Source organism: Pan troglodytes, chromosome 7 (assembly GCF_028858775.2).
Source record: "Pan troglodytes isolate AG18354 chromosome 7, NHGRI_mPanTro3-v2.0_pri, whole genome shotgun sequence".
Taxonomy (NCBI): domain Eukaryota; kingdom Metazoa; phylum Chordata; class Mammalia; order Primates; family Hominidae; genus Pan; species Pan troglodytes.
The window spans coordinates 112,117,179-112,140,817 of NC_072405.2; the positions used below are offsets into that span (position 1 = coordinate 112,117,179).

The 23,639-nt window shown below is 38.9% G+C and overlaps 2 protein-coding genes across 15 annotated transcripts in view; both read right to left on the minus strand.

The window, feature by feature from the left end:
* Nucleotides 1–23,639, minus strand: part of NCALD (neurocalcin delta) — a 445,958-nt gene that overhangs the window by 193,837 nt on the left and 228,482 nt on the right. For 9 of the 13 annotated variants that reach the window (XM_063816501.1, XM_063816494.1, XM_063816499.1 and 6 more), the window contains one exon: nt 6,027–6,113. The exons of the other annotated variants lie outside the window; for them this stretch is intronic. The gene's annotated coding sequence lies outside the window, so the exon portion shown is untranslated. The remainder of the gene's footprint in view (nt 1–6,026; nt 6,114–23,639) is intronic. 13 annotated transcript variants of the gene reach the window in all.
* The window catches only part of LOC129135751 (phosducin-like protein 3), a 239,181-nt gene that overhangs the window by 14,788 nt on the left and 200,754 nt on the right, over nt 1–23,639 (minus strand). The window contains exon 4 of one of the 2 annotated variants that reach the window (XM_063816492.1): nt 6,027–6,113. The exons of the other annotated variant lie outside the window; for it this stretch is intronic. The gene's annotated coding sequence lies outside the window, so the exon portion shown is untranslated. The remainder of the gene's footprint in view (nt 1–6,026; nt 6,114–23,639) is intronic. 2 annotated transcript variants of the gene reach the window in all.

Here is a 23,639-nt window from a genome sequence, read left to right on the forward strand (position 1 = left end):
GAATTTCACTTTCATAAAACCACCTAACGAAATATCTATTAAAATAAAAAAATACAAATAAAAAGGAATTTTATTTAAAAATAATCTCTTTAATGGTGTCATATATTACTACATGTCTAAGTACATTTTTGCAATTTGAAGTCTTCACTGCACCATAGCACAGTAAAATACCAGTTTAGAAGATCTAATCATGTATGATTGAAGTAATTTTGAAATACCATTTCTTAGCTTTACAGTGACAGAACACATTCTTCCCATTTTCAGAAACTTTGATTAAACCACAGATAATATGGGAACATAAACCAGTATACTATTATAATAAATTACACTAAAATGTCAAACACCATCACCAAAGGACACAAGAGCAGCACTTTTTTTCTCTCTGTTATTCTCAGCTTCCTATAAAACTAGAATTGATTTCATTAAATGTGCCTCATTTATGTCTCATTTAAGTTTGGTGCCAAGGACCAAAAGGCTCTTAATTCTTGCAGCTGACTGAAGTGGAGTCTTTGTGGCATTAAGACTCTCATAAATGTATCTTCTTAAGAAACAATTGAACCACTAAGTTTTAAACTTTGAGGGTAAAATTTTCTAAGGCTTTAACAAATAAAACAAGGCTCCCAGAAAAACATATTATCACGTTAGAATTTCACATGCTTGGCTGAGTAAATATCTAATTTTTTCACCCTATAATTCTGGTTTCATAATATCATCTTCAATTTGGATGTGAGAATTATAGAACTGCAAAGATACCATCCTGTTAAAGCTACACATTTAGAATTGCACACATTTGTGATACAACTACAATACAAGGCTAAAACAGAGCAGTGTGAGTCATTGATTAAGATGCACTAAAGCAGGGGTGCTCAACTGAGGGAGATATTTGCCCTTCCCAGGAGACATTTGGCAATGTCTTCAGATGGTTGTCATGACTGGGGAATATACTACAGGCACCAGGATACTGCAATACATTCTATAATGTGCAAGACACTCCCTTCCAGAAGAATTATCTGGTTCAAAATGACAATAGTGCTATGTTGAAAAAAACATACTGAAGGATCACACTAACAACATGTCCATCATTCCTCCCAATTCTAAGATTCTTGGCATATGCTATGATCTGAATGTTTGTGTCTGCCTCCCTCCCCACATTCATATGTTGAAGTCCTAACCCCCAAGGTGATTATATTAGGAGGTGGAGTTTGGGGCAGCTGATTAGGACACGAAGGTGGATTTAGTGTACTAAAAGAGACCCCAGGGTCTCTTTTCCCCTTCCACCATAGGAGGATACAGCGAGAAGGCACCATCTACGAACCAGGAAATAGGACCTCAACAGACACCGAATCTGCCAGCACCTTAATCTTGGACTTTCGGACCTCAAGAACTGTAGGAAATAAATTTCTGTTGTTTATAAGCCACCCAGTTTATGATATTTTGTTATAGCAGCCGAAGCAGACTAAGACAGCATATGTAGAAATAATCACTTTGATTCATACAGTAGGAAAGTCAGAAACAAGGAGGTTCCTGAAGATTAAAACAGATAATTATTATGCCTCCCTTTGATATAATGAATTACTTACATCAAACCCTCTGACTTTTGCAAACAAGACCTGAAGGTAATCCTCACTGGTGCCCTGGTGTAATTCCACTGATGTCAGTAATACTCTCTATGTAGCTATGCAAACATTGCATCAAGAAGTCTTCCAGCAGACCTTCATAAAAGACAGGCACAGTTGAAAACCTCAAATAAGTTTCCAGGCATGTATTGTTTTCTGTGTTGTAAGTCAGTAATGGCTTTAAGAAGCAATATGAAATAACAACTTTTGAGAATGTGAGAAAGAAATCCATCTCCTTAAATATGTACATTGATTCTAAGATGTGAAACTTTTCTAGATATGCTAAATGTGCAAAATGTATAAAGCATATTAAATATATAAGGTATAACAAGGTCTTTTTGTAAGAAGAAATAGAGGCCAGATGTGGTGGCTCACGTATATAACTCCAACACTTAGGAAGGCCAACACAGAAGGACTGCTTAAGGCCATGAGTTCTAGACTAGCCTGGGCAACACAGTGAGACACTCTGACTCGACAAAAAATACAAAAATTAGCTGGGCATGGTGGTGCGCACTTGTAGTCCCTGCTACTCAGGAGGCTGAGGCTTCAGTAAGCCAAGATTGCACCACTGTACTCCAGCCTGGGCAACAGAGTGAGATCCCATTTCAAAAACAAACAAAGAAAATAAAACCAAAGAAACAGACTCTGAAATGCTCTTCCTCTCAGCTCCTTCTCCATCAGTGTTAGACTCTGTGAGTTTCATTTAAGTCTTTGTATTGCTCCCTTCCTCCTCCCCTCACCACTCCAGAATGAGGCACAGGGAGGACAATGGGATCACTATTGTCTCAGAAACAAGAACAAATTAATACAAAGCCTGGTTTCCCTCTCGTTCTCCTCTCTTGAAATTTCTTCGAAGTCTTTGACCGTGAATTGGGTACTATGAAGGACATCTGTCCTAAGCATCCTCTTAGGTCTTCTAGAGTATATGCCGTTATTTAACTAAACAGAAGAATAACCACACTTACATGCAATACAATTTAGATTTGAAATCATGTTTAAATTCTATCTAAAGACCCATACTACTTACTTATAAGCAAAAACTTAGTATAAAACCTATATATTTGCTTATTGGCATATTATCTGCCTTTTCCACTAGAATTTCAGATCCATGGGAACAGGGATTTTGTCTTGGGTATATTGGCTGGGTGAGTAAACGAATATCTTCTCCCTATCAGCAGAGTCATTATACAATTGCAAACTCCTTTCATTTTTACAGAAGACCACAGGACTCATTTCCTGTTATAAACTACTCATGTTGGTTCATTCATTCATTCTCTACTAAGTCTTTCATGATCTGGCTCCTGCCACCCCTCTAGCTTTCCCCCATAGGATGCCCGCCTTGCTCTCCAGCAATACTAGCTTTGGCTCAATTCTTAGTAAGCTGCATGCTCCCTTCTACCTTAGAACCTCTGCTCTGGCCTTTCTTCTGCCCATCTCCAACACCTTCAGATTTCTGCAGGGAAGCCTTCCCTGATCCCCACTGAGACTAGGGGTGGTACCTGCATTTTATAGTCTCATAGTTCCTTGTTTTTGCTGTTGTTGTTTTCTATCATAGTACTTAACACATTTGTAAAATGTATTTGTGTGATTATTTGATTAACTTCACTCCCAACCCCACTCTTCTCAGCTGCATGCCTTCCTATCCCTATTAATATCCCTGCCATCTAACACAGTGCCTGTCACATAGCAACTGCTCAATAAATATTTATTGAACAAATAAATGAATTATGCTTCTAGAAACATAATCTATTACCAAATATGTAAGTCCATGTTATACCATATCATTCTTCTCTAGGGCTCAAGTTAGTAGGTACTTAGTCAACATTTGTTGGTTAATTGAAATCATCATTTATCTCCAGCAAACACCATTCTCCTATGTCTGTATGACACTAAACAATTTGTTGCAAAATTGCTGGGAAATAGACTACTCTCTATTTTTTTCTACATACTAATACAAAAGCAGTTTGTTTTTGTTTTTGTTTTTCGCCGAATTTATTAGCTGTTTTGGCATTAAGAACGTGACTGGATGGAAAATAGTTGGCAGGGAATCAATTACTCGACTGATCAGTATTTGTCTCTGTGGCTATATTTGAAAACATCTGGAAGCACACTTTAATTATCCTCTGAATATTTGGTGTCTCGTGCTCTCAGCCTCTGAGATAATCTCTCTCCATATTATTCCTAAATGAAAGGTATTCTGTTGACAAAATCAATGTTTTTTGACAGAGGGGAATTTGTGGGACATTGAAAATACAGAATAATGGGCTCCCAGGCTAAAAGGGCTAAAACAGCATTCATTCTTTTAAGAGGAGGAGCAAAGAAGTCTTTAGCTTAGAAAACTGCAGAAAAATGAAATTCCATGTAACATCCTATAACTAAGAAGCTAGTCACATAGGGAGCCTTGGGAAGAGTACAGATTTCTTGGGGACCCAGGCAAAACCATCCTGACTTAAGGAGGCTAAAGAGCGATATCCAAACAACAGGAAATCAGTAATAATTATAAACCTAGAGTCTATTCATATACCTTGCTTTCAAATAATTTCTTTATATGTATTCTTCCCATCTATGGTTATCTGGATTTCTGCCACTAGGCAATTTTTACTAAATTGTCTGAAATTCTTGGACAAAATCCCAAACAGCCCAGGAAATTTGGGCAGTATTTGCTAAGTCAGGCCATTCTTATGGAAAGCCCCTGTTAGGAAGTTTAACCTCTGTTGAAGAAGTCATCCTCTTCCCTGCCTTGCCCACTACTCTCTCAAGCCCACTAGTAGTCAAGCAGGGAGTGGCTTCTTCACTGCCCCAAGAGCTTTTCTGTCAATTTCTCATCCAAATCATCCTCGTTTGGGTCTGGCAGATGCTGCAAACCTGCAGCATGAACTCTCGCAGTCTCCCTTTGCTCCATGTGAATGAGAGATGAAGTCTAGCTTATTTGGAGCTCACTCTAGCAAGGAATTACCTGCCCCTGAAACAATAAACACAGAGAAGGACCCAGGTGCTGCAGGAGGGACAGAAATGACTAGAAGCCAATAGCATGATAGTGATTATCCACACCTCCATGCCAAGGGGAAGTGTTCTTATGTTAAATCCTACTCAAGCTTTACTGTCTTTAGGCAAAAACACACATTTTCCTATTAGGCTTTAGCTTGATGTCAGAAAGAGCCAAGGAACTAAAGCAATGGCAACTGCCATGTCTCGGGTTGTGATATCCATAAATAGTTCAACCAAATTATCTCAAGAAGAAGGAGCTTCCCAGACTGCCTGATCATTACTAGTTACAATGCACAATTCTATCTTGGCCTCCAGGAGAAATGCAATAGGGCTGAGACTTAGTTCTCAATGCCATGAGGGAAAAAAAAACATTAGATTTTGTTTAACGTGACTTCAAATATTTCATTACTCTTCTATAGATCTCATTAGAAGGACTGGACTACCAAATTTGGAATAAAAACTTTTCACTTTCACTTTCTTGTTACATCCAGGTGAGCCATGTTGCTCAGGTAGTAATTAAACCATAAAGACTTAATGGGGGAAAAGGAAGTGGGATGAAAAGAGCTAAGTCTACTCAAGTTTCATTTGATATCAATGTATCTGCCCTGCCCCCATTTATTTTATTTTCTCCATTTGTTCCTCATACACAACTGTTTGACCAAGTAAATATCAGATTAATCTTCATGACTTTTTTCCAAACAGGCACAAAACATATTACTGAGGTCTAAGCCATATGACTTTGCCTGCAATTCTTCACTAGCTCTTGTCTGGGGCCATTAACTTATTTTGAAAAGTTTCCAAGAAATTCAGTAGATTTCCCTTCCTGAAAAGCCAATTTCCTAACTGTTCAATGAGATGGCTTTTGAGACTCATATCAACAAATTAGGAAAGTAATAATGTTCCTATTCTAACAGGAAATTCACTATTGCTGGTGCTGCTGCCCTAATTATACTATAATAGAATTTCAAAAGAATCTTTTTTGAATTAGAAAACATCCCCTCTACTTGCTGCATAACATCCTCTTCGGTCCTCTATACTAAATGAGTCCATTTGGAAAGTAAGGAGGGGTATAAATTACCTTTTTTCCAGGAATCAACAAGCCAGGTTTTTACTCCATTATCATATGTCCTGTTTTGTTTTACTAAATCTCTTGTACTTAAATAAGGTTTCCGCTTAATCAGTCACCAGAAAAGAGAACAGGATTTTTTTTTTAATTAAAATGGGTGCATAGCTTTCTTTTCAGTAACATACACATTCATCAAGAGTTAAAAATGGAAATGGCTACCCCATGACAAAGCTTATTTTTCTACTTAGCAAATACAAATATATAAACACACACAAACCTACCTAGAATACAGCTTTGCATTTTGAATCGTAATTTACACAATTTAACCCTTTCAAGAGATTAAAAAACTAACTCACAGTATGCAGTCACTCAGTGCCTGGGATCTCGGGGCCTTCCTCGGTATCACGACAGATTTTAACACCAGGAGATCAGATGCCCTGCAACTGAGATCACTCATAATTAGCGAATATTGTACTTGAACATTTGACAGCTCTGTAAAAGTTTTGGTGAGACTGTCACTTTTACTTCTTTTGTAGTTGCCTTCGCAAACAGGAAACAGGAAACACACCTACAAGAACACTGATGTGTATCAGCCTAATTGGTTTTTGGTTCAAAGTACTCAGGAATGAGTCTTGTAACCCAGGGATAACAGGCACAGTCTCCAAAGAGTAGGAATCAGCTCTGAGCATCTCACAGTCCACTTCTCTGGACAGATGCTACGCAGGCAATTTATTACAGGGAGAAACAGGCATGCTGGGTAACATTCAGGCCTTATGATCTTAATTCAGGAAGGATTATAAACATTAGAATAAATGAACTTAAATATAAATATATACATATACATATATTAAATACATTATTTAAATATATATCAATTATTTAAAAGAATAATATGTTAAAATAATGTAATATATATAATTTTTCCTGGAATGTATATAGAAACTATCACTTAGGAATCATTTGGTTACAAGTAACAGAAAACCCAGCTCAAACTCACTTATACAAATAAATAACAAAATAAGGAAATGTTTGTTTCATTGAGTTGGGGAAAAAACCCAAAAGTAAGATTGGTTTTGGGAAACCACAAGTTTGTTGTATCATTTGATTCTAGACAATTCTCTTGGTACAGGTATTCTTTGTGAATTGGCTTCACCCTCAGGCTGCTCCCCTCCTGGCGCAATAAAAATGGCTGTAGCAGTTCAAGATCATATATCTATCATCCAAGAGGACAGTGTCAGCGTCATGGCAGTCCCAGTGAAAGTTCTGAGGTCATTCTGAGGGCCCATTGCTGAATCGGCCACTGTATTTGGGGGTCTCATATGTCAAATGGCTTAAACTAGTCAAGGCTTATCCCTGGAGGTAAGAGTAGGGTCAATCCAAACAAACATCACATAGAGAGACATTGGGGATAGAGGAAAGGGAAAGTGGGAAGGGGATCAGCAAATGTCCACCACAACAGTGCTTGACAATAATCTGAAGACTGATATTTGAGGATGTGTGTCTATAAAAACCCTAGTACTCAGGTGATCTGCAGATGTCCAAAAGAGAATGAGTGGAAGTTCAATAGATATTGATGACCCAAGGCTCTATATTTAGCTGGACTTTCTTTTTTATTTATTTATTTATTTTTGCAGAGTTCGGGAGACAGAGTTTCACTCTGTCACCCAGATGGGAGTGCAGTAGAGCAATAATAGCTCAGTGTAACCTCAAACTTCTATGCTAAAGCAATCCTCCTGCCTCAGCCTCCAGAACAGCTGGGACTGCAGGGATGCCCCAACATGTCTGACTAACTTTTTTTTTTAATAGAGATGAGGGCTTGCTATGTTGCCCAGGCTGGTCTCAAACTCCAGGCCTCAAGTGATCCTACCACTTCAGTGTCTCAAAGTGCTGAGATTACAGGCATGAACCACCACACCCAGCCTGAACTTTCTATTAACATTGGATTTGCTCTCTGAGAAAATAGTTCAGAATATTTCCACTCTGTTTATTAAATACATTTTACAGTGTATGAAGCACTCTTCCATTTGATCTTCTATTTTGTCATGAAAACAACCCTGTCAGCAGTGGGCAGGCATCCCCACTGAAAGCTTAGACAGTGGGGCAGACATTGCCAGTTGCCTATCCAATGACAAGTCTACCCTTTTCCCTTACAGAATCTTGATTTTGTCCAGGGCAGGAATTTGCCATGTTAAGATTCAGCTAAGAATGATGGCCAGGTGGAACAATTTTGGTTCTGGAGATGCAAACAAGCTGAAGTTACTAGGTAGGGCTCCCGGAAAGGTACTTTCAAAGGACCCTGGCATTCACTTTTCGTTCTTTGCCCTTCTTCTTCATCATGCCTGCAACTCTGATGCAAAGCTGGAGGAAGAGCTATCTCTTGCAGTCATGAAGTCACAAGCATGAAAACAAAAGCCACATGCTGTGAACGAAGCCTAAACTGAAAGAAGGAGTCACTGCACTGGGCCTGGCTTGCCTGCTTCTAGGCTGTTACATGAGAAAATGTTACATGAGAAAAAGTAAATCCTATTTGGTTAAGCCACTGTAGAAGGATTCTTGTTACAGGCCACTGCACATAATCCTAACTGATATGAAGAGGTTTCTCAACCAGGTGATGACAGATCAAGGCTTAAACACAAGTCTTTCGACTCCCTGTCCGGTGATATTTCCAATAAATTGCATTGCCTCTTTAAAAGCAGAACCCATACTCTGAATACTATACAAACAGGCATTTTAAATGTATGCTTTTTTTCTCAACAAATAGCTTATTTAAATGATCTGAGACATAGCTCAAATGGTGAGAGGAGATTCATTGCTTTTTGTTTGTTTTACTTTTTAACATGTAGCACTCAAACATTTGCAAAATTTCTAAATATCCTTGGCTACAGCAAAGGAAAGCTAGTTCATTTTACCAAAATTTATTTCGAGGCTACCTAAGGAAGAATTAGCCAGCTTCCCACATCTTGTTGTGAATGAGGGTTTTCTTCCTTGACTTTCTCATCCACCTGGCTATTACAAGATAACAGGGTTCTCATGAAGTGTGGAATAACTGAGCCAAAAGTAAAGGAGGAACCATACCCAAAGATTAATTCCAGAGGAATTAAAGATTTAGTTGTAAAAAGCAAAAGGTTTAAACTTTTAGAAGAAAATACAGGGAAACATCCTTCTGATCTTTAAATGGGAGAGACGTTCTTAAGGCACAAAAGTGTTAACCATAAAAGGAAGGCAAAGTTGATAAATTTGCAGCCGTAATATGAAGAGCCTGCATTCATCCAAAGGTACAATGAAGAAGGCAAAAACACAAGCCAATATGTGAGACAAGTTTGCAACACTTGAAATGAACAAAAGACCAGTATTCAGGTTATATAAAGAAATGTTATATATCAGTCATAAAAAGACAACACAATAGAAAAAACATAAGCAGAAGATCTGACAGGCACATCACAGAAGAGAAAAACATGAATGGTGAATGGATGTAGGAAAAGATGAGCAACCTCATGTTTAATTAAGAAAATGCAAATTAAACTGATAGTGGGGGTAGAAATTGATATAACCACTTGGAACAATTTAACCTTCTCTTATGAAGTAGAATGCTCTCATACCCTCCCTCTGAGCAAATCACTCCTATGTATATTCTCTAGTGCTATGGTTTGAATGACAGTGTCCCCTCTAAAATTTATATGAAAACTTAATCCCCAATGCAACAGTATTGAGAGATATGGCCTTGGGGGTGGTGATTAAGTCATGAGGCCTCCACCCTCACAACTGGGATTAGCACACTTATAAAAGGGCTCCAGGTTGAAGGGAGTGCCCTCTTGCCCCTCTGCCCTTCTGCCATGTTGAGGACATAGCATGTATCCGCTCCTGAGGAGGCAACACTCTTGGAAGCAGAGACTAGGCTTCACGAGACATTAAACTTCCTGCATCTTAATCTTGGGCTTCCCAGCCTCCAAAATGGTGAGAGATAAATTTCTATTAATTATAAATTACCCAGTCTCAGGTATTTAGTTATAGCAGTACAGACAGACTGAGACATCCAGAGAAACTCTTGCACACTTTCCCAGAAGACATGCACAAACATGACTTTTTCGAAACAGCAAAAAGCTAGATTTAACACAAATGTCCATCAACAGGAAAACAAGGAAATAACTTGAGTGATAGTCATTAAATGGAATATTAGATAACATGGAATATCAATAAACCACAGCAGCATGCAATAGCTTGGGTACACCTTAGAAACATAATGAATGAAAGAAAGCAAGTAACAGCTAACTACATACAAATGGTATCTTTTTCACATATAAATAAGCCCAAGAATAGCAAGAATGAACAATATTTGTGTTGAGGCAAACCCATATGTAATTTTGTTTTACAGTTCCACATTATTTTATCACATATGTACATCCATGTTACCACCACTACAATCAAGATAGAGAAGTGTTCCATCACCACACAGAACTCCATCCTACTACCATTTTATAGTTATACTCACCCCTTGCGCCCCCATTCCTCATCCTTGACAATCACTAATCTGTTCTCCATCTTTATAATTTTGTCATTCCTAGAATATTAGTAAATACAATCATACAGTATGTGACCTTTGGATATTTTTCACTCAGCATAATGTCCTTTAAATTCATCTAAGTTGTTGCATGTATCAGTGGTGTTTGTTCCTTTTCATTGCTGAGTAGTATTCCATTGTATGAAAGTACTACAGTTTGCAGGGGAGGAGCCAAGATGGCTGAATAGGAAAAGCTCTGGTATACAGCTCCCAGCGTGAGCGACACAGAAGACGGGAGATTTCTGCATTTCCATCTGAGGTATCGGGTTCATCTCACTAGGGAGTGCCAGACAGTGGGTGCAGGCCAGCGGGTGCGCGCACTGTGCGCGAGCCGAAGCAGGGCGAGGCATTGCCTCACTTGGGAAGCGCAAGGGGTCAGGGAGTTCCCTTTCCAAGTCAAAGAAAGGGGTGACGGACGTACCTGGAAAATCAGGTCACTCCCACCCAAATATTGCACTTTTCAGACCGGCTTAAAAAACGGCGCACCACGAGATTATATCCCACACCTGGCTCGGAGGGTCCTACGCCCACGGAATCTTGCTGATTCCTAGCACAGCAGGCTGAGATCAAACTGCAAGGCGGCAGCGAGGCTGGGGGAGGGGCGCCCGCCATTGCCCAGGCTTGCTTAAGTAAACAAAGCAGCCAGGAAGCTCGAACTGGGTGGGGCCCACCACAGCTCAAGGAGGCCTGCCTGCCTCTGTAGGCTCCACCTCTGGGGGCAGGGCACAGACAAACAAAAAGACAGCAGTAACCTCTGCAGACTTAAATGTCCCTGTCTGACAGCTTTGAAGAGAGCAGTGGTTCTCCCAGCACACAGCTGGAGATCTGAGAACGGGCAGACTGCCTCCTCAAGTGGGTCCCTGACCCCTGACCCCTGAGCAGCCTAACTGGGAGGCACCCCCCAGCAGGGGCACACTGATACCTCACACGGCAGGGTATTCCAACAGACCTGCAGCTGAGGGTCCTGTCTGTTAGAAGGAAAACTAACAAACAGAAAGGACATCCACACCAAAAACCCATCTGTACATCACCATCATCAAAGACCAAAAGTAGATAAAACCACAAAGATGGGGAAAAAACAAAACAGAAAAACTGGAAACTCTAAAATGCAGAGTGCCTCTCCTCCTCCAAAGGAACGCAGTTCCTCACCAGCAACGGAACAAAGCTGGATGGAGAATGACTTTGACAAGCTGAGAGAAGAAGGCTTCAGACGATCAAATTACTCTGAGCTACGGGAGGACATTCAAACCAAAGGCAAAGAAGTTGAAAACTTTGAAAAAAATTTAGAAGAATGTATAACTAGAATAACCAACACAGAGAAGTGCTTAAAGGAGCTGATGGAGCTGAAAACCAAGGCTCGAGAACTACGTGAAGAATGCAGAAGCCTCAGGAGCTGATGCGATCAACTGGAAGAAAGGGTATCAGCAATGGAAGATGAAATGAATGAAATGAAGCGAGAAGGGAAGTTTAGAGAAAAAAGAATAAAAAGAAATGAGCAAAGCCTCCAAGAAATATGGGACTATGTGAAAAGACCAAATCTACATCTGATTGGTGTACCTGAAAGTGATGGGGAGAATGGAACCAAGTTGGAAAACACTCTGCAGGATATTATCCAGGAGAACTTCCCCAATCTAGCAAGGCAGGCCAACGTTCAGATTCAGGAAATACAGAGAATGCCACAAAGATACTCCTCGAGAAGAGCAACTCCAAGACACATAATTGTCAGATTCACCAAAGTTGAAAGGAAGGAAAAAATGTTAAGGGCAGCCAGAGAGAAAGGTCGGGTTACCCACAAAGGGAAGCCCATCAGACTAACAGCTGATCTCTCAGCAGAAACCCTACAAGCCAGAAGAGAGTGGGGGCCAATATTCGACATTCTTAAAGAACAGAATTGTCAATCCAGAATTTCATATCCAGCCAAACTAAGCTTCATAAGTGAAGGAGAAATAAAATACTTTACATACAAGCAAATGCTGAGAGATTTTGTCAACACCAGGCCTGACCTAAAAGAGCTCCTGAAGGAAGCGCTAAACATGGAAAGGAACAACAGGTACCAGCCGCTGCAAAATCATGCCAAAATGTAAAGGCCATCGAGACTAGGAAGAAACTGCATCAACTAACGAGCAAAATAACCAGCTAACATCATAATGACAGGATCAAATTCACACATAACAATATTAACTTTAAATGTAAATGGACTAAATGCTCCAATTAAAAGACACAGACTGGCAAATTGGATAAAGAGTCAAGACCTATCAGTGAGCTGTATTCAGGAAACCCATCTCACGTGCAGAGACACACATAGGCTCAAAATAAAAGGATGGAGGAAGATCTACTAAGCAAATGGAAAACAAAAAAAGGCAGGGGTTGCAATCCTAGTCTCTGATAAAACAGACTTTAAACCAACAAACATCAAAAGAGACAAAGAAGGCCATTACATAATGGTAAAGGGATCAATTCAACAAGAAGAGCTAACTATCCTAAATATATATGCACCCAATACAGGAGCACCCAGATTCATAAAGCAAGTCCTGAGTGACCTACAATGAGACTTAGACTCCCACACAATAATGATGGGAGACTTTAACACCCCACTGTCAACATTAGACAGATCAATGAGACAGAAAGTCAACAGGGATACCCAGGAATTGAACTCAGCTCTCCACCAAGTAGACCTAATAGACATCTACAGAACTCTCCACCCCAAATCAACAGGATATACATTTTTTTCAGCACCACACCACACCTATTCCAAAATTGACCACATACTTGGAAGTAAAGCTCTCCTCAGCAAATGTAAAAGAACAGAAATTATAACAAACTATCTCTCAGACCACAGTGCAATCAAACTAGAACTCAGGATTAAGAATCTCACTCAAAGCCACTCAACTACATGGAAACTGAACAACCTGCTCCTGAATGACTACTGGGTACATAATGAAATGAAGGCAGAAATAAAGATGTTCTTTGAAACCAACAAGAACAAAGACACAACATACCAGAATCTCTGGGACGCCTGCAAAGCAGTGTGTAGAGGGAAATTTATAGCACTAAATGCCCACAAGAGAAAGCAGGAAAAATCCAAAATTGACACCCTAACATCACAATTAAAAGAACTAGAAAAGCAAGAGCAAACACATTCAAAAGCTAGCAGAAGGCAAGAAATAACTAAAATCCGAGCAGAACTGAAGGAAATAGAGACATAAGAAACCCGTCAAAAAATCAAGGAATCCAGGAGCTGGTTTTTTGAAAGGATCAACAAAATTGATAGACCGCTAGCAAGACTAATAAAGAAAAAAAGACAGAAGAATCAAATAGACACAATAAAAAATGATAAAGGGGGTATCACAACAGATCCCACAGAAATACAAACTACCATCAGAGAATACTACAAACACCTCTACGCAAATAAACTAGAAAATCTAGAAGAAATGGATACATTCCTCCACGCATACACTCTCCCAAGACTAAACCAGGAAGAAGTTGAATCTCTGAATAGACCAATAACAGGATCTGAAATTGTGGCAATAATCAATAGTTTACCAACCAAAAAGAGTCCAGGACCAGATGGATTCACAGCTGAATTCTACCAGAGGTACAAGGAGGAACTGGTACCATTCCTTCTGAAACTACTCCAATGAATAGAAAAAGAGGGAATCCTCCCTAACTCATTTTATGAGGCCAGCATCATCCTGATACCAAAGCCGGGCAGAGACACAACCAAAAAAGAGAATTTTGGACCAATATCCTTGATGAACATTGATGCAAAAATCCTCAATAAAATACTGGCAAAACGAATCCAGCAGCACATCAAAAAGCTTATCCACCATGATCAAGTGGGCTTCATCCCTGGGATGCAAGGCTGGTTCAATATACGCAAATCAAGAAATGTAATCCAGCATATAAACAGAGCCAAAGACAAAAACCACAAAAAGCCTTTGACAAAATTCAACAACCCTTCATGCTAAAAACTCTCAATAAATTAGGTATTGATGGGACGTATTTGAAAATAATAAGAGCTATCTATGACAAACCCACAGCCAATATCATACTGAATGGGCAAAAACTGGAAGCATTCCCTTTGAAAACTGGCACAAGACAGGGATGCCCTCTCTCACCACTCCTGTTCAACATAGTGTTGGAAGTTCTGGCCAGGGCAATTAGGCAGGAGAAGGAAATAAAGGGTATTCAATTAGGAAAAGAGGAAGTCAAATTGTCCCTGTTTGCAGATGACATGATTGTATATCTAGAAAACCCCATTGTCTCAGCCCAAAATCTCCTTAAGCTGATAAGCAACTTCAGCAAAGTCTCAGGATACAAAATCAATGTGCAAAAATCACAAGCATTCTTATACACCAACAACAGACAAACAGCCAAATCATGAGTGAACTCCCATTCACAATTGCTTCAAAGAGAATAAAATACTTAGGAATCCAACTTACAAGGGATGTGAAGGACCTCTTCAAGGAGAACTACAAACCACTGCTCAAGGAAATAAAAGAGTATACAAACAAATGGAAGAACATTCCATGCTCATGGGTAGGAAGAATCAATATCGTGAAAATGGCCATACTGCCCAAGGCAATTTATAGATTCAATGCCATCCCCATCAATCTACCAATGACTTTCTTCACAGAATTGGAAAAAACTACTTTAAAGTTCATATGGAACCAAAAAAGAGCCCGCATCGCCAAGTCAATCCTAAGCCAAAAGAACAAAGCTGGAGGCATCACACTACCTGACTTCAAACTATACTACAAGGCTACAGTAACCAAAACAGCACGGTACTGGTACCAAAACAGAGATATAGATCAATGGAACAGAACAGAGCCCTCAGAAATAACGCTGCATATCTACAACCATCTGATCTTTGACAAACCTGAGAAAAACAAGCAATGGGGAAAGGATTCCCTATTTAATAAGTGGTGCTGGGAAAACTGGCTAGCCATATGTAGAAAGCTGAAACTGGATCCCTTCCTTACACCTTATACAAAAATCAATTCAAGATGGATTAAAGATTTAAACGTTAGACCTAAAACCATAAAAACCCTAGAAGAAAACCTAGGCATTACCATTCAGGACATAGGCATGGGCAAGGACTTCATGTCCAAAACACCAAAAGCAATGGCAACAAAAGACAAAATTGACAAATGGGATCTAATTAAACTAAAGAGCTTCTGCACAGCAAAAGAAACTACCATCAGAGTGAACAGGCAACCTACAAAATGGGAGAAAATTTTCGCAACCTACTCATCTGACAAAGGGCTAATATCCAGAATCTGCAATGAACTCAAACAAATTTACAAGAAAAAAACAAACAACCCCATCAAAAAGTGGGCGAAGGACATGAACAGACACTTCTCAAAAGAAGACATTTATGCAGCCAAAAAACACATGAAAAAATGCTCACCATCACTGGCCATCAGAGAAATGCAAATCAAAACCACAAGGAGATAACATCTCACACCAGTTAGAATGGCAATCATTAAAAAGTCAGGAAACAACAGGTGCTGGAGAGGATGTGGAGAAATAGGAACACTTTTACACTGTTGGTGGGACTGTAAACTAGTTCAACCATTGTGGACGTCAGTGTGGCGATTCCTCAGGGATCTAGAACTAGAAATACCATTTGACCCAGCCATCCCATTACTGGGTATATACCCAAATGACTATTAATCATGCTGCTATAAAGACACATGCACACATGTGTTTACTGCGGCATTATTCACAATAGCAAAGACTTGGAACCAACCCAAATGTCTAACAATGATAGACTGGATTAAGAAAATGTGGCACATATACACCATGGAATACTATGCAGCCATAAAAAATGATGAGTTCATGTCCTTTGTAGGGACATGGGTGAAATTGGAAATCATCATTCTCAGTAAACTATCGCAAGAACAAAAAACCAAACACCGCATATTCTCACTCATAGGTGGGAATTGAACAATGAGATCACATGGACACAGGAAGGGGAATATCACACTCTCGGGACTGTGGTGGGGTGGGGGGAGGGGGGAGGGATAGCATTGGGAGATATACCTAATGCTAGATGACGAGTTAGCGGGTGCAGCGCACCAGCATGGCACATGTATACATATGTAACTAACCTGCACAATGTGCACATGTACCCTAAAACTTAAAGTATAATAAAAAAAAAAAAGTACTACAGTTTGCTTAACCACTCACCTATTGTAGGACATTTTGTTTGTTTCCAGTTTTGTTTGTTTAATAGCCTTGTTGGGCTATTAAAAATAAAGCTGCTAGGAACAATTATGTACAGGCTTTGTGTAGATAAAGTTTTCACATTCCAAAGTTTATCTGGAATAAGTGTCCAGGAGAGTGTTTCTGGGTCACATGGTAAATGTATGTTTAGTTTTAAAGAAACCACTAAACTATTTTCCAGAGTGACTCTAGCATTTTAACCTCCAGCATTGCATGGTAATTCCATTTTTTTGCATCCTCACCAGCATTTGACATTGATATGGTTTGACTGTGTCCCACCCCAAATCTCATCTTGAATTGTATGTAGTTCCCGTAATTCCGTGTTGTAGGAGGGACCAGGTGGAAATAATCGAATCACAGGGGCGGTTCCCCCAATGTGTTCTCATGATAATGAGTGAGTTCTCACAAGATCTGATGGTTTTGTCAGGGGCTTCCCCCTTCGCTGAGCACACATTGTTCTCCTCGATGCCACCATGTGAAGAAGGACATGTTTGCTTCCCCTTCAGCCATGATTGGAAGTTTCCTGAGGCCTCCCCAGTCATATTGAACTGTGAATCAATTAAACTTCTTTCCTTTATAAATTGCCCAGTCTCAGGTATGTCTTTATTAGCAGTGTGAGAACAGACGAATACAGGCATTATCACTATTTTTATTTTAGCAGTTCTAATAGGTGTGTGGTGCTATCTCATCATGGCATTCATTTGCATTTCCCCAGTAGCTAGGGATGCTGAACATCTTTTCATGAGCTTATTTGCCATCCAAATATCATTTACAATAAGATATCTCTTTTGCCCATTCCCTCATTGGATTTTTGTTTTTTAAAAAAATTGTTGAGTTTGGAGTTCTTCAATCTAGGTACGTGTTTTGCAAACATTTTCTCCTAGTCTATAGCTTGTCTTTTCATTCTTCTAACACAGTTCTTCATAGAACAAACATTTTAAATTTGGATGAAGTCCAATTTATTGACTTTTTTTCTTTTATAGATCATGCTGTTGATATCATGTTTAGGAACTCTTCAACAGTCCATAGGTATTGAAGATTTTCTGGTATGTTTTCTTTTACAAGTTTTCTAGTTTTATGTTTTATTTTAAGTGTATGATCTATTTTGAGTTGCTTTTTAAGTTGTGGGGTGACGAATATGTGACTGTTTTCAGGTTCTCTGTTCTGTCCTATGTATCACTCTCTTTGCTAATTCCACACAGTCTTGACTACGATAGCTATACTAATTTTGAAATTAGGTTCAGTGATTTCTCCTACTTTATTTTTCCTTTTTGAAATTATTTTAGACATTCTAGTTGCTTTACTTTTGCATATAAATTTTAGAATAATCTTATATATGTCTCCAAAATTCTTGTTGGGATTTTTATAAGAATTTCATTAAACTTGAATCTGAATATCATTTTGGGGAGAACTGACATCTTTACTAAGTTGACTCTTCCAATCCACAAACACAAATCCAATCCACATTTCTCTACTATGTAGATACTCTTTGATTACTTCTATTGGCATTTTGTAGTTTTCAGCATATAAATCCCATAAATGTTTCATTAGATATACACACATGTATTCCATATGTTTTTGAGATTGTAAATGATATTGTATAATTAATTTTTATATTCATGTGTACATTGCTACTATATAAAAGTGTAATTGATTTTGATATGTTTATCTTACATCCTGCAACCTAACTAAACTCATTTATTAGTTCTAGGAGGTTTTTTCTTTATAGATTCCACTGAATTTTTCTAGTAGACAATCGTGTTGCCTGCAAATAGGAATGGTTTTATTTCTTCCTTTTTCCTTTCTGATTTGTATGGATTTTATTTCCTCTTCTCTATTGCATGTCAAACTTTCAGTACTATATTGAATAGGAGTGGTGAGAGCAGTCATCCTTACCTGATCTTATGGAGAAAGAATTCAATCTTTTACTATTAAGTACAATGTTAGCTATAGGCATTTTCATAGATACTCTTTATCAATTTGAGGGAGATTCCTTCTATTCTTATTTCTCTAAGTTTTTGCCATGAATGTTGTTTAATTTTGTCAAATGGGTTTCTGTACATCAATTAGTATGATTGTGATTTTTTCTTTAGACTGTTTATATAGTGAATTACATTGAGGATTTTCAAATATTGAACCATTCTTTTATCCCTAGAATAAACCACCCTTGGTTATGGCATATAATTACCTTTATATATTACTGAACACTATTTATCAATATTTTTAGGATTCTCACATCTATCTTTATAAGAGCAGTTAGTCTCTAGTTTTCTTTTATTGTGCTTTTTCTAGTTTTGGTATCAAAATAATTTCAGCTTCATAAAATGAATTGGGAAATATTTCCTCATCTTTTATTTTCTAGAAGAGGTTGTAGAGAATTGGTATTAATTATTCTTTAAATGTCTTATGGAATTTTCTAGAGAAACCATCTGGACCTGGAACTTTCTGTTTTGGGAGTTTCTAAATTACTAATTCAATTTCCTCAGTTACAAGACTATCAAAATTATCTATTTTATATTGTATGAATTGTGGTAGTTTGTGCTTTCTGGAAAATTGCTTAATTTCATATAAGTTGTCAAATGTGTAGAGTTATTTGTAGAATGTCCTTATTATTCTCTTTGATGTCTGCAGGTCTGTAGTGATGTCCCCTTTTTAATTCCAGATATTGGCAATATATATCTTCTTTTTTCTTTGTCAGTGTTGCTGAAGGTTTATCAATTTTCTTTTCAAAGAACTAGCCTGTTTAATTTATTTTCTTGTTTTTCTCCTTGTAGTTTTATTCATTTCTGCTTTTATCTTTATTATATCCTTTCTTATGCTTGCTTTGGGTTTATTTGGCTCTTTTTCTAGTTTCTTAAAAAACTAGTTTCTTCAGATAGGAGCTCAGATTATCAATTTGAGACTTTCCTCTTTTTCAAATGTAAGCATTATATTAGTGCTATAAATTTTCCTCTCAGAACTGCTTTAGCTGAGTCACATAAATTTTGATGTTGTGTTTTCATTTTCATTCACTTTAACGTATTTTTTTATTTCTTTGAAACTTTCTTTTTGACCTACAGATTCTATTTGAAAGTTTGTTGTTTATTTCCAACTGTTTGGAGATTTTCCTGCCATCTTTCTGTTGGGGATATCTATCTTGATTTGATTATAGCCAGAGAATACACTTTGTATAATTTCAATTCTTTTAAATTTGTTGAGGTTTGTTTTATGGTTTATGGTATATTTTGGTATACATTTTGTTAGTCAATTCTTCTGTTGTTGGGTGGATCGTATAAATATAATTAGATCTAGTTGATTGATAATGTTATGGTCTTCTCTATGTTTGCTGGTTTTCTGTCTAGTTGTTCTATCAGTTATTGAGAGAAGTGTGTTGAGGTTTTTAACTCTTATTATGAATTTGCCTATTTCTTTTTTCAGTTCTATCAGTTTTGTTTCACATACTTTGCAGTTCACTTTTTTGGGTATATATTTAGGGTTTGCATGCAAAATATGTATGTTTGCTATGTTGTTTTGGTAGATTGGCCGTTTTATCATTATATAATATCTCTCTCTGTCCTTGGTAATTTTCTTTTCTCTAAAGTCTTCTTTAACATTCATATAGCTATTCCTGCTTTTTAAAAAATTAATATTTACATTAAAACATTTTTTCATTCTGTAATTTTTATCCTCCTATATTGTTATATCTGACAGGAATTTCCTATAAACAGCATATAGTTGGGGTTTTTAAAAAATCCATTATGTCAAAAAAAAAAATCCGTTATGTCAATCATCTTTCATTTGTATATTTTCGCCACTTGTAGTCAATGTAATTGTTGATATACTTGGGCTAATATCTGCCATTTTTGTTGTTTCCTGTTTGTTCTCTACTTTTTTTCCTTTATTTTGATTTTCTAGACTTATTGTGGGTATTTAGGACTTTTTAAGAATTCCATTTTTATTTATCTATAGTGTTTTTAGGTATATCTCTTTATCTCACTTTTTCAATGGTTGCTCTCCTTATTACAATAAATATACACAACTTACCAGAGTGTATTGGTAGAATTCTTACCTCCCTTTACATTCCTTTACTTTTCCTCATCTATAAAATAATTTTCTTAAATATTTATCTACATACATCAAGAACTACATCGGATAGTGTTGTTTTTTGCTTTAACCATGAAATATAATTTAGAAAACTTAAGAGGAGAAGTAAACTTTATTGCACTTACCCCATTTTTATTCTTTGCATTACTCTTTTCTCTTCTTTTTTTTTTTTTTGAGATGGAGTCTCGACTTGTCACCCAGGTTAGTGTGCAGTGGCAGGATCTCGGCTCACTGCAACCTCTACCTCCTGAGTTCAAGTGATTCTCCTGCCTCAGCCTCCCAAGTAGCTGGGGTTACTGGCATTCACCACCATACCCAGCTAAGTTTTGTATTTTTAGTAGAGATGGGGTTTCACCATATTGGCCAGGCTGGTCTCGAACTCCTGACCTCAAGTGATCCACCCACCTCAGCCTCCCAAAGTGCTGGGATTACAGGCGTGAGCCACCACACCCACTACATTCTTTTCTCTTGATAACACATGTTAGGTAGTTTTCATATTCCCATAGATCCGTGCCCCCTTTTTTTTCTTCAGCCTATTTGATCTATTGCTAAGATAGGGTAATTTCTACTATTCTACTTATAAGTTCACTGATTCTTTCCTCTGTCCACTCCATTCTCATGTTAGCCCATCCACTGAGTTGTTTTGTTTTTTTTTTTACTTCATTCATTTTCCTAGAAATTGGAAAAAATAATGAAGTAAGAAAAGAATGCAAAAAGGAAGCCAATACGTTTTTTGAAGTAGTAAGAAGAAACTTCTTTCTGCTTCCTAAGAAATGAATACACTCATAGGTTGGCCAGGGGTCCAGTGACCACGCAGGCTGATGTGACTCATATTTGGACTGGTCCTGCTCCTTTCAACAGCCCTCTGTTAGAACATGCCCTAGAGTTCCTCTACAGAGCAATGTGGCTGCTCTGGGCAAGGCTGCCTCCAGGTGACTGGACCGACAGCCAAGGCAGGAACAAGCAGTGTTGCAGCATTAAGCTGTAGCTTATCAGAGTGCTGCAGAGCTTTCCTCCTCTGGCCTTTTCAACGCCAGCCCTACTCATCTTACTGTCAACCTTCAGCTCCCTCAAATCCCGGACTGATGCCATGGCTTTTTTTACTTTTCTCTCCCCCAGCATGTGCTTCCTCCTAATTTCTGCTTGCTTACCTGGCCTCTGACCCATTTTTGCTTGCATTATGACATTGTGCACATGTGTGGATTCCCTGACCCAGCTCTTCAGCAGGGGCCCCTGACCTAACTAAATACCACCTAGACATTCTAATGGTTTCACTTTCACCAACAACTGTGTTGCTCTCCAAGGCTAACGGAATAGAGACCTTTCTTTCTTCTCTGCAAGGCAGGGGTGGAGAAGATCGATTTTAAAGGCTTACAGCCTCTACTCTCCAGGACATATTTCTGTGAGGTCACCAGCTGCTGCTTATGCGTGCTCCTTCCATCCCAAGCCCAGCACGTGGAGGCAGGAAAAGAAATGAGTGGGCAGACAAATTAACACTGAAAGGCTTGATAAATACTAACAGCAAATACTAAAAATAACTAGACAGCAGTGGTTTACTTTTAGGAATTTTTTTTATTTTTTTTTTGAGATGGAGTCTCACTCTGTCACCAGGCTGGAGTGCAGTGGCGTGATCTCAGCTCACTGCAACCTCCGCCTCTCGGGTTCAAGTGATTCTCCTGCCTCAGCCTCCCGAGTAGCTGGGACTGCAAGTGTGTGCCACCATGCCCAGCTAATTTTTGTATTTTTAGTAGAGATGGAGTTTCACCGTGTTGGCCAGGATGGTCTCAATGTCTTGATCTCATGATCCGCCCACCTCGGCCTCCCAAAGTGCTGGGGATTACAGGCTTGAGCCACCACACCCAGGCTATGTTTAGGAATTTCATCTGTGCTTTTGTGTTGGGGCGAGAGCGAGGGAGAGAATGAGGACTGTAGAGAAGTTGGAAATGTTGCTGTTCTCTGGAGGTGGAGCCACTGAAGAGCTTCCCTGGGTAGACAGCACCCTCCACCTCCTCCCTGAAATACCTCTCTCAGCCTTCCCAGGCTTCCTCAGCTCTACAAATGGCTCCTTCCTGTGCCACAAAGGCATCCCTGCTCTTACCAGCAGAGAGGAAAAGTGGCTAAGAGATTGTGGCTGTTTTCTTCCTCAGTCTCATCCTCTCCCATTTGCAGGAGTGCCTGGCTGCCTTTTGACCTCAGCTTCTAAAAGACAGAAGGGTGCCTGGGGTTAGTGTGTGTCTCCTGTATATCTGTGAGTCCCTGGTATGCTGGGTGTGACATGGCAAAGCCATTAACCCCACATGACACAATCTGCAGACACAGACTCCAGACTAGGAATCCCACACATTCCCCAAAATGCCCACTCCTGCGCTCCTGTAGGACTAGGGATGAGCATAAATGGCCCTGATCCTTTTAAGACCAGGGTCTCCTGGTTGAATAAAATGGAGGACAGTAAGCCTGTTCAATTCTGTTTCTGTTATTTTCCCTTCCCTGGTGAGTAATTCAGCTATGCTGTGAATCGATAGGGATCTCTGGAGCTGGAAGAAGACACAAGAGGAGGGAAATAAATTGCTCCCAGTTGGATGAATTATAAGCACCTTTGAGTTCTTCATCAAATCTGTCCTGTGCAATCAGCAAAGAAGGAGTATTTTCAGCCTGAGTTCCCCCGCCCCCGCTCCCCTAATCCCTCCTTTATATCATGCACTCTCATAGCACAGTCTGAAAGCAAAAAGAAATAAAAGGTCTTCCTTTCCTACTCTCAAAATCACCACATCTTTTCCCATCTCCCCCCTTCCTTCCTTTATGACTCCAGTAAAGAGGGAGCATCCTTCATGGAAAGGTTAATCCCTCCGTTTATATCCTGGTCTCCCCTCCAGCATCATCCACATCTCACTCCATCCCTTCACCACCACCCCTCTTACATCTTCAGGATACCATCTCCTGGGCTCCTTCCCCAAGGCTGGAAAACAGCCTCCACCTCTGTGATTCTACAAGCCTTCCTTCTATTTTATTACCCTTTACAATTCTATCTCTCTCCTCTTCTCCATCATGCATCCCAAAAGAAGGGTCTAACTGATTATTTTCATCACTCTTCCTATATTTA